We start from the raw sequence: 9,594 nt of genomic DNA on the forward strand, positions 1-9,594 counted from the left end.
GGAGTGTTGGTAAAGTTAACCGTGTGCATCCAGAAGTGGCAGAATATGGACTGAGGTGCAACCTCAATCTGCGCTGTAATAAAGTAGCTGTTCATCTGTGGTCAGAGATCGGCATGAAAGACCTTGAGTCCCTCCACTTTATTTTGCAGAGAGGCCATCAGCCAGCTTTGCATCATCTCGCTCTATCAATCAGGGCCTCAGCGCTGCTGAAAGCTTTCCTGTTTGGCTCTGGTTTTCACAGACAGCTCAATAACTCGTCTGTGGAGCCGTGATAGATGTACCGTGTGCTGCTAAACTGGCTCTGGAACTCTGAGCCGAGTTTCAGCTGGTAATGCCTGTGACTAATTGTTTTAATCAGAAACATTTTATTCATTTCCCATTATTATTCTGTAGTCCCTGATTATGTGTTGTGTTTTGTTGGGGTTTTTTCCTCAGTTATTCTCTGGCAATGGTAACATCTGAAGGCTTCCCCGCATACAGTGGGCTGCTAGAAAACGAGGGTTTACTTGGTGAATAAGCTGCGTAGTATCACAAATAAGATTAAAGTAAACCTGTATGAACAAGAAATATGGATTTCTAGTACTTTTATTTGTAGCAAAGTACATATCAAGCCTACTTTGAAATAGAAATTTTGCCACCTCTGAGTTGTTGAGCTAATCGTAAGTGAAACGCGCTTGTGGCTTTTTCAGTATATATAAAACAGGCTGGCGTGACAACACCCACGTGATCTGGGCACAGTCGTCTGGTTTTGCTGAGGGGGCCCGAAAAGAGCTGGTGGTTCCGTTGGGGCGCCCGCAGGTCCTGGCGGGGCAGGGTGAGCACGGTCACTGCGGCTCTGCAGCGCGGCTCCGCGCGGCGGGGCAGGGACTGCGCACCGGAAGGGTTAGAAATTGCATATGGGGGTGAATATGTGAAATACGGGGAGGTCCTAATAAGCAGTGCAAGTAAAAGCCTTATGTTTTGGGTTGTTGGATGTCTTAGAGCTTATGTGCAGAGAAACTGTTCCTTTGAAATAAAGAGGCAGCATGTTGATAACTGTGAGGATGTGCAGGTTGTACTTCGAGCACGCGCAGCTGAGGAGTTCCTGCAGCTCACCGACTGTGCTGTGCCTTCAGTATCAAAAACAGGGGAAAAATAGCACATGAAATGAGTTACTAATAGAAAAGAAAAGCCGCAAATGGCAGAATCCGCTCTGGGATATATGAATGTGGCTCCTGTCAAGCATAATTGTGCTAATAAGTAGCAACCAGTACTTCAGTTTGGCCCAAAGTTAGAGAAAACACACCAAAATGAACTGCTTTTCCAATTTTCTGTGCAGTGGAGTTCTAGTAGGAGAAAGAAGAACATAAGGCATGTTAATTGCTTTTGGGAATATGTTGCTCCAGGTTAAGGAGAATAAATATTGCATACTCTGGAAAGCAAGTTGAGTTTTACTGGTCAGTGCCAATTTGCACGTTCCTCACTTAGAGCACGGAAGTAGCACTAGAAATGGATCCTTTGGTGCGTGTAGTAAAAAATACATATGTTGGGACAGTTCTCATAAATGTACAGAATAAATAAGATGGAGCAGCATTGTACTGCATGAAAAGCTCAACGAGCGGTTGGCAGCAACAGCCCCCCATGCGTTAGCTGTTGGTACAACGGCACAGGGCAGAGGGGACACCGGAGCACACAGAGTGGGGACAGCGGAGCACAGAGAGAGGGGACAGCGGGGCACAGAGAGGGGGGACAGCGGAGCACAGAGAGGGGGGACAGCGGGGCACAGAGAGGGGGGACAGCGGGGCACAGAGAGGGGGGACAGCGGAGCACAGAGAGGGGGGACAGCGGGGCACAGAGAGGGGAGACAGCGGAGCACTGAGAGGGGACAGCGATCCTAAACCAGATCCAAACGGCCCCTGGCCGCTGCGGCTCGGGTACAGGTGCGCTCTCCCCACGGTGTGCCAGCGCTGCAGTGGAGGTGCATTTCGTCTGTACGTGTCGGGGTAGCATCTCACTCCGAAGTCGCTGTGGCACTCGGAGAAGCTATAAGAATGTAAATAACGCTGCAAATATTACAAAGGTATCATGTACAGTGATTGTGGGGCCTTTTGGGGAGGTCGTGTTCTTTTCTGGTGACTCTCTGAAGAGATCTGGCATGACGAGAGGAGAGATGAAAGACAGGCGAAAAAATCAGCGGTGTAATTTTAAACGCTGGTTAGTTTAAAGATAAGCTATATAGGAAAGAATGTTGTAGAAATATACAGAATTACAAATTGTTTGACAAAATTCAATGAACTACTCATTATTCTTTATCCTTTCTCATAATTCAAGAGCATGCAAGCATGCAGTTAAGCCCAAAGGCTGAAGCGTTAAAAAGCTTAAAAGAAAATATCAATATTCATGGTACCTAGTGCCTCGGACTGCCCTCCAGTGCAACAGGACAGCACTTTTTCCCCTCTTCACTGAAAGTGGAGAGTTTCAGAGTTCTTATGCACCAGTTGCCAGGTAAGTCTGAAGTAGCTTACGTGGAGTAGAACAGACTCGAATGGAGCACAGTAACTCTTCTGTGGAGTTTTTAATGTGGCCTCTAGACGTCAGTGTCTGAAAGACATCCTCCATAAAAGTCATTACGGTGACTTTAGAGAGACATAGAAGCGCTCCTGTAGCTTTTGTAGTTCCTGTAGCTAATTGCATTCACAGGGAAGTATTTAGACATCAGGAGAACCCAAGCCAGTTATCTTTCCTTATGCATAAATCTCTAAACACCTCCGACAACGGTGTGTACAAGTCTGGCTTTGCATTGCTAATTCGTGTGGAACACAAGCAAACATGTAGGCGTATTCCTGCGCATTCCGCTAGCAGCGGTGCCAGACCCGAGGGGTGAGACGCGGAGCTCAGCTGCAGCGCCCGGCTCCGGGACGCGCTCTGACGGTAAGAGGTGAATGCTGGTGTACTGCCCGCTCTTCTGCACGGACATCTGCTCCGTAACTCCTCCTGGGGTGACTCTTGGGGAAGCCATCAGGAGAAAATCCTTCCTGGCCTTGCACACTCTGGGCTTGTCTTTTATGCACTGAGGAAGTAACATGTTAGCTTGAATTTAAATAAAATAAATATAAGCTTATAGTAAAAGTAATTTTTTTTACTTGTATGAAATGAGGTGCCAAACAAATGCCTCATCAAAGTATATCTTCTCAAAGTACATCCACTGAATGGGAACCATATAAATGTGAAAAGACCTTAAAGGAACTGTTAGTCAGGTATTATGTTTGTGGTTAAAGGCCATCTAGGAGGAGCAGTAAAATAATGGCCATAGTGAGGCTTACAAAGTGTGTCACATCGCACTTCGCTGTAAATATCACTTGGGTGTTTGTGGGTTTGTTTTGGACGCCGCGCGGCGCTCGGCCGTCACCGGGGCTGCTGCACCGCGCGGCCCGCGGCAGCTCCGGCTGCTGGCCCTGCCGGGCCGGGGTCGGGGTCAGCAGCGCTCATTTATTATTCAGAATTGCTTTCTGACCTTTTATCAGCTGGGTCAAGGAATGCTGCCTTCTCCTCGGCCACATTTTGTAGTGAAATCAGTGTCGTGCACAGATAATGTAGTTACCGATTCATTCCTCTCTCTCCAAGAATGTGCTGTGGCTGTGGGGCTGGTGAAGTTCCAGGTGTCCGTACAAACGTGTGCGCTTCACGACCACGTGTGCACCCGCTCGTCCTTGTGAAATAACACAGGTAGCTCCGCATCTCATCCCTGCGTCGGGCTGCGCGTCTGCGTCCCTCTGCGGCAGCGCGCTGCACGCGGAGCTGCGCCGGCACACCGCGCCTCCTGCTCTCACCGCTCCCCTCCTTTGAATAAATTCCCTTCACTATTCCTGTATGTAATTTATGTATTCGGTATATTTTCAGTAGTAGCTGTATCTCATACATCTGCCACACATGCATATCAGTTGAATATAGGAGAACTTAGAACTGTAAAGCAAGAAAAGTAAATAATGTGAAGACCGTTTTATTGGAGATTATAATGGATTCTGGAAAGGAAAAAACCTGAGTGTCCAGAGTATTTTTAAAACATTCTTGGATTACAGATATGATCCTGATCTAGAAAATGAGCGGCCAGCATGAGTTCAGTCCCAAACAATCCGATGATTTGAAGTTTTTGTTGTATGGTGAGTAAACAGGAAACACAAATGACATGACAATAAGAAAAATATTTTTGGAATTTTAGAACACTAAACCTTGTAGAGAAGATTGGCCATGAGAACAAGCCGTAGCACCGTGTGGAACATGGGCAGCCGTACGCGGCAGATGGGTTCCTGACGGAGCTGTGCAGTTCAGCGTGGTTCCTCCGCAATGATTTCATCCTGTTAAAAGGAGGAGCCAGAGGTCGCGTTGGTCCTGCCCTTGGCGCAGGCAATATGAGATGTGCGTTCTGACACTGCACGTGATGAACAACCGTCACACGGTAATCAACAAATAACCTGTATTAATGTTTATAAGCACAGGGAAGTATTAATGCAATGTATCCTTCAACAATGTATTGTGAATATACAGCTTTCATGGAAATGGATTTCCTCTAGTAATACTGTAGTAAATTTATGGTTTGTTAAATATTGCTGTAAAACACACATACTTTAAGTAACAGAATGTAAGCATAGCTGAAATATGGCCAACCTTATATGTAAAGTAGGAAAAATACTTCAAACAGAAAGGTTTGAGTGGAGCGTGAAGGGGAGCGCTGCACAGCGCTCCCTCGGGACGCAGCGCCGGGCCGCGGGGCAGCAGCTCCCCGCGTGCGACCGCGACGAGGACGTGCCGGGACCGGGTGCCTGCGAGCTTTGTGTGTTCAGTTAGTCACCGCAGTCAGCTGTGCTGCTGTGCTACAGCTGTGTAGTCCCAAATCATCGTACTGAGGCTTCATTTTGGAGCTGAGTACATCTGGGTTATTTTGGAAGAGATTGGGCAGATTCCAGAGTGCCTTTTATATTCTGGAGAAAGTGACTGTGTCTTCTACTGGTTTGAATGTAGTTATGGAAAGTCATCTTCTGCAGTACCTGTTCTGATCTTTTTCACGTGTCCGTTAGAATTTCTGCGCTGCTCGCTTCATCTCAGCTGCCTTGGCCTTGTGGTAAATCAAGAGCAGCCCTATTGCTGCTCGTGGAAGCGCACCTGGTGAACACCAGGTGAACGTAGTGCCCTGAGCAGACAGTGAGTATTCCGTGATTTATTTTGCAGGAACGCTGTGTTCTCTGTTAATTATGCTGCTGCCGTTGCACTGTGCTTTTGAAACTGCAGTTAAGGTCCTGCTGCGCATTTGTACCCTTCTTGCGCAGGAGCCCTTTTGGCATTTCCACTTCACTCCTCACACAAGGTAGAGTGAAACCTTTAGTGATCTCCTGAACCGGCAGCTTGGTTTCCTGAGAGACTAAATTTGTTTTTATCCTTCGGTATGCAGAGGGATATATGACTGTCCCCAGGTTCACCTCTGATTGTGCAGACAAGCTGGTAGTTAAAAGCGTGTAGGAATAGAAACAAATCAACCAGTAAAAGAGGAGAACACCAGAAATAGTTTGAAATACCTGCAGGAGATGGACATAATGCTTCCGTGTGGAATTTCTCATTGAGGACTGGATCATGTCCAGATAGCCGCTGTGCGCCCACCTTTGCCGTGTGTCGGCTGGAATACGGGTGCGCGCAGATGAGCAGCACCCGGGAGCAGGCGGTGTCGGAATACCTAAGTAAAGACCTTCCAGATACTTTTCACCAGGTATATTGCAAAAAGCAATCAAAATCTTTGCTTTCAGAATTAACAAGAAACTAATGATCAGACTTCAACGGAAAATCCAATTCTAACCAGGGGCTTGGCTGCCGTGATAGTACAGCCAGTGCATCCGGTGTTGTATTGCCGACCTTCAGAATTGGATGGCAAATCTTATGTGTTTCTTTTTTCAAAGTCCCTGTTCTTATAGCAAAGTGATAATACGAAAGTATTAACTTTTAATAAAAAAATACAAAATCATATCAAGTTTTCCGATGCTAGTTTGCTGCCCAAAAGGCCAGTTCACTCCAAATCTTACCCATGTAACTGGAAATCTTTAATTAAACACTGTGCAGCCAGGATTCATGCATAATGTAACACAGCGACTGCAAACAGCTCGCTGCTCATCATTTGAATTTCCCTCTTGGTCCTGCAGACAGGAGGAGTCTGTATTTGAAGTCGTCCCTGATGAGATTTTGCTGTTACATCCTTAGAGAAGGTCCTTGTGCATATTTATGGGACAAAGTAGAAGGATTACATATGTGAATTTTTTGCTTTTATGGTATTAACCCTAATCATTTAAAAATACATACCTTGGTGCAGTATAATCACATACGCACACCTGAAAAAGCTTTTGACTATACAGAAAGTAAGTGGTGTAGTGCTGTAAGCCTTGAAGTAATAATACGATGATTGGGCCGTGTGCGTGTGAGAGCCCCTTTGAAACCAAGCATGCAATTCCATCTGAAAAAGAGGATTTCCATATCTTCTGTTGTTTTTTGACAAAGAATGTTTTAGTCAGCAGCCCGTTGGGTAGGGCAGCGTCACTCCTGCAGTCCCGCTGTGGGAGCCGCGAGGACGGACAGGACGGACAGGACGGACAGGATGGACAGGTCAGTGCGCCAGCGCCGCCGGCGTTCAAAGGGGCGGGCTGTTGGAAGGACGGACAGGAGGAAATGGACTTCACGAATTAAAACCTGCCCGGCGGTTTCACTGTAAACCACCTACTAGTCACACAGCACTATCCCGTTAATCCGTTACTCTTAGAAGAGGAATCCCTGTATATCCAGGTACAATCCTTGCCAAATATCTGGACACAATCATCGGCTTTTAGGATTACAAGTAACATAATAAAGGATAATGATCGAAAATTAAGCACACTGATACAGAGTGCTGGGGTTAACTGGGCCTGCCATGTGCACTATAAGGCAGCAGTTTATTAGGTTTAAAGTGAGATTAAGGAGTTGTGTAACCTGCAATTATGCTGTTTTTCATTAAAAAATAAGATGATTTGGCTCAGTAGGCCCCTTCCTTATATTTACCTCTGTTTAATTGGATTGGGAACTGCTTAAACATCTTTGAGTTGGAGATTATAAGAAGATGATCCCAGCTGTTTTTTGCAGCTTAAGACAGCAGGCAGACAACATGATCATGTCAAGACTCATACTAAAGCCTTAATCCTGCTTTTTCATCAACCAGCACCACAGCTGAGTCTTTAACCTCCTAAGTACTAAATGTGCTTTGGATCTCTTGCAATACGTTTGATGTTGAATGCTATTGTCTAATAGTATTAATTTTTGTTTCCTTTGTGAGAAGGACTTTAAAGAATAGTCTCTGTCCACCTGAATTTTGAAAGCTAGAGTTCAAGACTGTATTTTTAGTTCTTTTAAAAATACAATGTTTAAGCTCGCACCTATAGAAGTCTGTTGTACTCTATGGAGGCAAGGAATTGCATTGACCGGTACCTCACCTTGTTGTAACGTAAAACCCAGTATATCGGTGACTATATTTCATCATACATGTATTACTGGATTGAATATATGTTATTTCAATAGGAAAGAAATGACAACAGCTTTAGTTCTATTCAGTTTTTTTCCTAGGAACTGTTAACATGAGTGAAATAAAATTTCCAAATTCCTAGCCACAAAACCTGCTAACCAGGCTTTATGTAGTTTGATAATCCTGGAGCTGCATGACGATTAAATGCTGTACTGATTTTTCCTGCACCTGTTAACAGTATGCACGCGGTGCAGTAACCTGCTCCCCGTTTGCCTCTCTTTGTTCCCCTCCCGCCGGCCCGCGCCGCGCGGTGCCGGAGCCGCGGCTGCCAGCGGGGAGGCAGCGCCGTAACGCTCAGCTGCTCGAGCCAGTCAAGCACGCCGGCAAGTCCCAGCTGCGCTGCTTGATGTGTTCTGATTGCGCCCGGTCCCCAATCTGCGGGCTGTTTGCCGGGCTGAGATTCATCAAGCTCTGCCGCTTTAAAAACTCATGCAGGCAGGCATCCTAGGATATGCCATTATAAGCTGCTGCCAGGGGATCTTCTAGGAGATAAATGGAATCTGTGTGAAGTAAATTAGTGTGAACCAGTCAATCTGTGTGTCAGCCTTGAGCCACATCCATGGGTAACGAGCTTGCTGACTGAATAGTCCACTGGCTTTTGCCAATCAGAGGTCTCAGGCACCAGGAAACAGTCCTGTACCGCATTAGTTTCTTGGAATAATGCCTTTTGAGCAGCTGGTGAAACTCTCCAGTATACAGCACTGTGCTGCCCAACTTTACTTACTGCTTACAATTGAACTGAATGTGTTTTAAAGCCAGATAACATTTTAACAGCGAGGAGCGTCACAGCAGCGGTTTGGAAATAGGCACTTCCACCGTCCCGCAGCCGCCGCTCGGCGGTCGTGCTGCGCGGCGCTGGGCTTTGCCTTCCCATCAGCAATACCTCTTCAGGGCCACGATGCAAAATGATCGCAATAATCTGGCCAGAAGAGGTTAATAAAGAGGCTCTGTGTATGTTTTTTCCCATGGATTAAGCTATTTGGGCACCTTTGATCAAGGGAAAGCAGGAGTATGCAAGCTATAACATCCACGTTATGCGCAGGGATATGTCAGTGTCATAATTATGCTGCACACTTCTGTTTCGTTTTGGTTTTAAAAGCAAATTGAGGCAATCTACAGCTGGAATGCCTCTGTAGAACTGGACTGGATCAGAACCCTTTGAAAATTCCCTGATTAATGATTTGAGACGTGAACACCACATCAGTCTACTGCCATGAACATGATGATGTCAGTACTGTCGGTAATGCGGTTTTTAAAGCACACAGTGTGTCTAACTCAGCTGCTGCTCCCGTGGAGCGGGCGCCCGCACGGCAGCGCTGCGCGCCTGTGCCCGCCCGCGCCGCTGGGCTCGCGCGCAGAGACCGGGGCGGTTTTGCGCTATATTTGTAGAGAACCGGACAGGTGAGGAGATGCTATACGCCGTAATTAGAAATGCCTTCTTCACTAATTCCTCTAAACATTGTTTTTCTATTGCTTCCCAGTTACTTGCTGAAAAAAATAATGAGAGGGCTAATGAACGTTGATTAAATGTGATCAAATAATTCAGTCTTACACCATGTTCAGTTAAAATATGCTCTGTCCTCATTTAGGGAAATTAGAAAGCAGTTTGGGCTTTCTGGCTAGGGAGGACATCAAGAAGAAGAAGCCACTGCACGGTGATAAAAGAATTAATTAAAGATAATTTGGGGTTACCGTTTCCCTTTTCAGATCCTCCTGAGCTGTACAGAGCGTGTACTCGGAGCTGCGCAGTAAACGGGTGGGATTTTATGGGAAAGTGTTTTATTTCTTGCAGCAGAACCCACTGAGATAAATTTTACTAGTTAGATGTTTTATTATATATAATACACAGAATACACGGGCAGATTCTGGTATAAATCACAACTCAGATCAAGACAACTGCTTTAAAATTGAGTGAATGTTTCATTGAACTAATGAAACAAAAATGGGATGTCCTTAGAGAGCGTAATTTGTTATGTGCCATTATATTTTAGTTGAGAGAAGTAGGGAAGTCCCTCTGGGTGAATAAA

Source organism: Nesoenas mayeri (assembly GCF_963082525.1).
Source record: "Nesoenas mayeri genome assembly, chromosome: 11".
Taxonomy (NCBI): Eukaryota; Metazoa; Chordata; class Aves; order Columbiformes; family Columbidae; genus Nesoenas; species Nesoenas mayeri.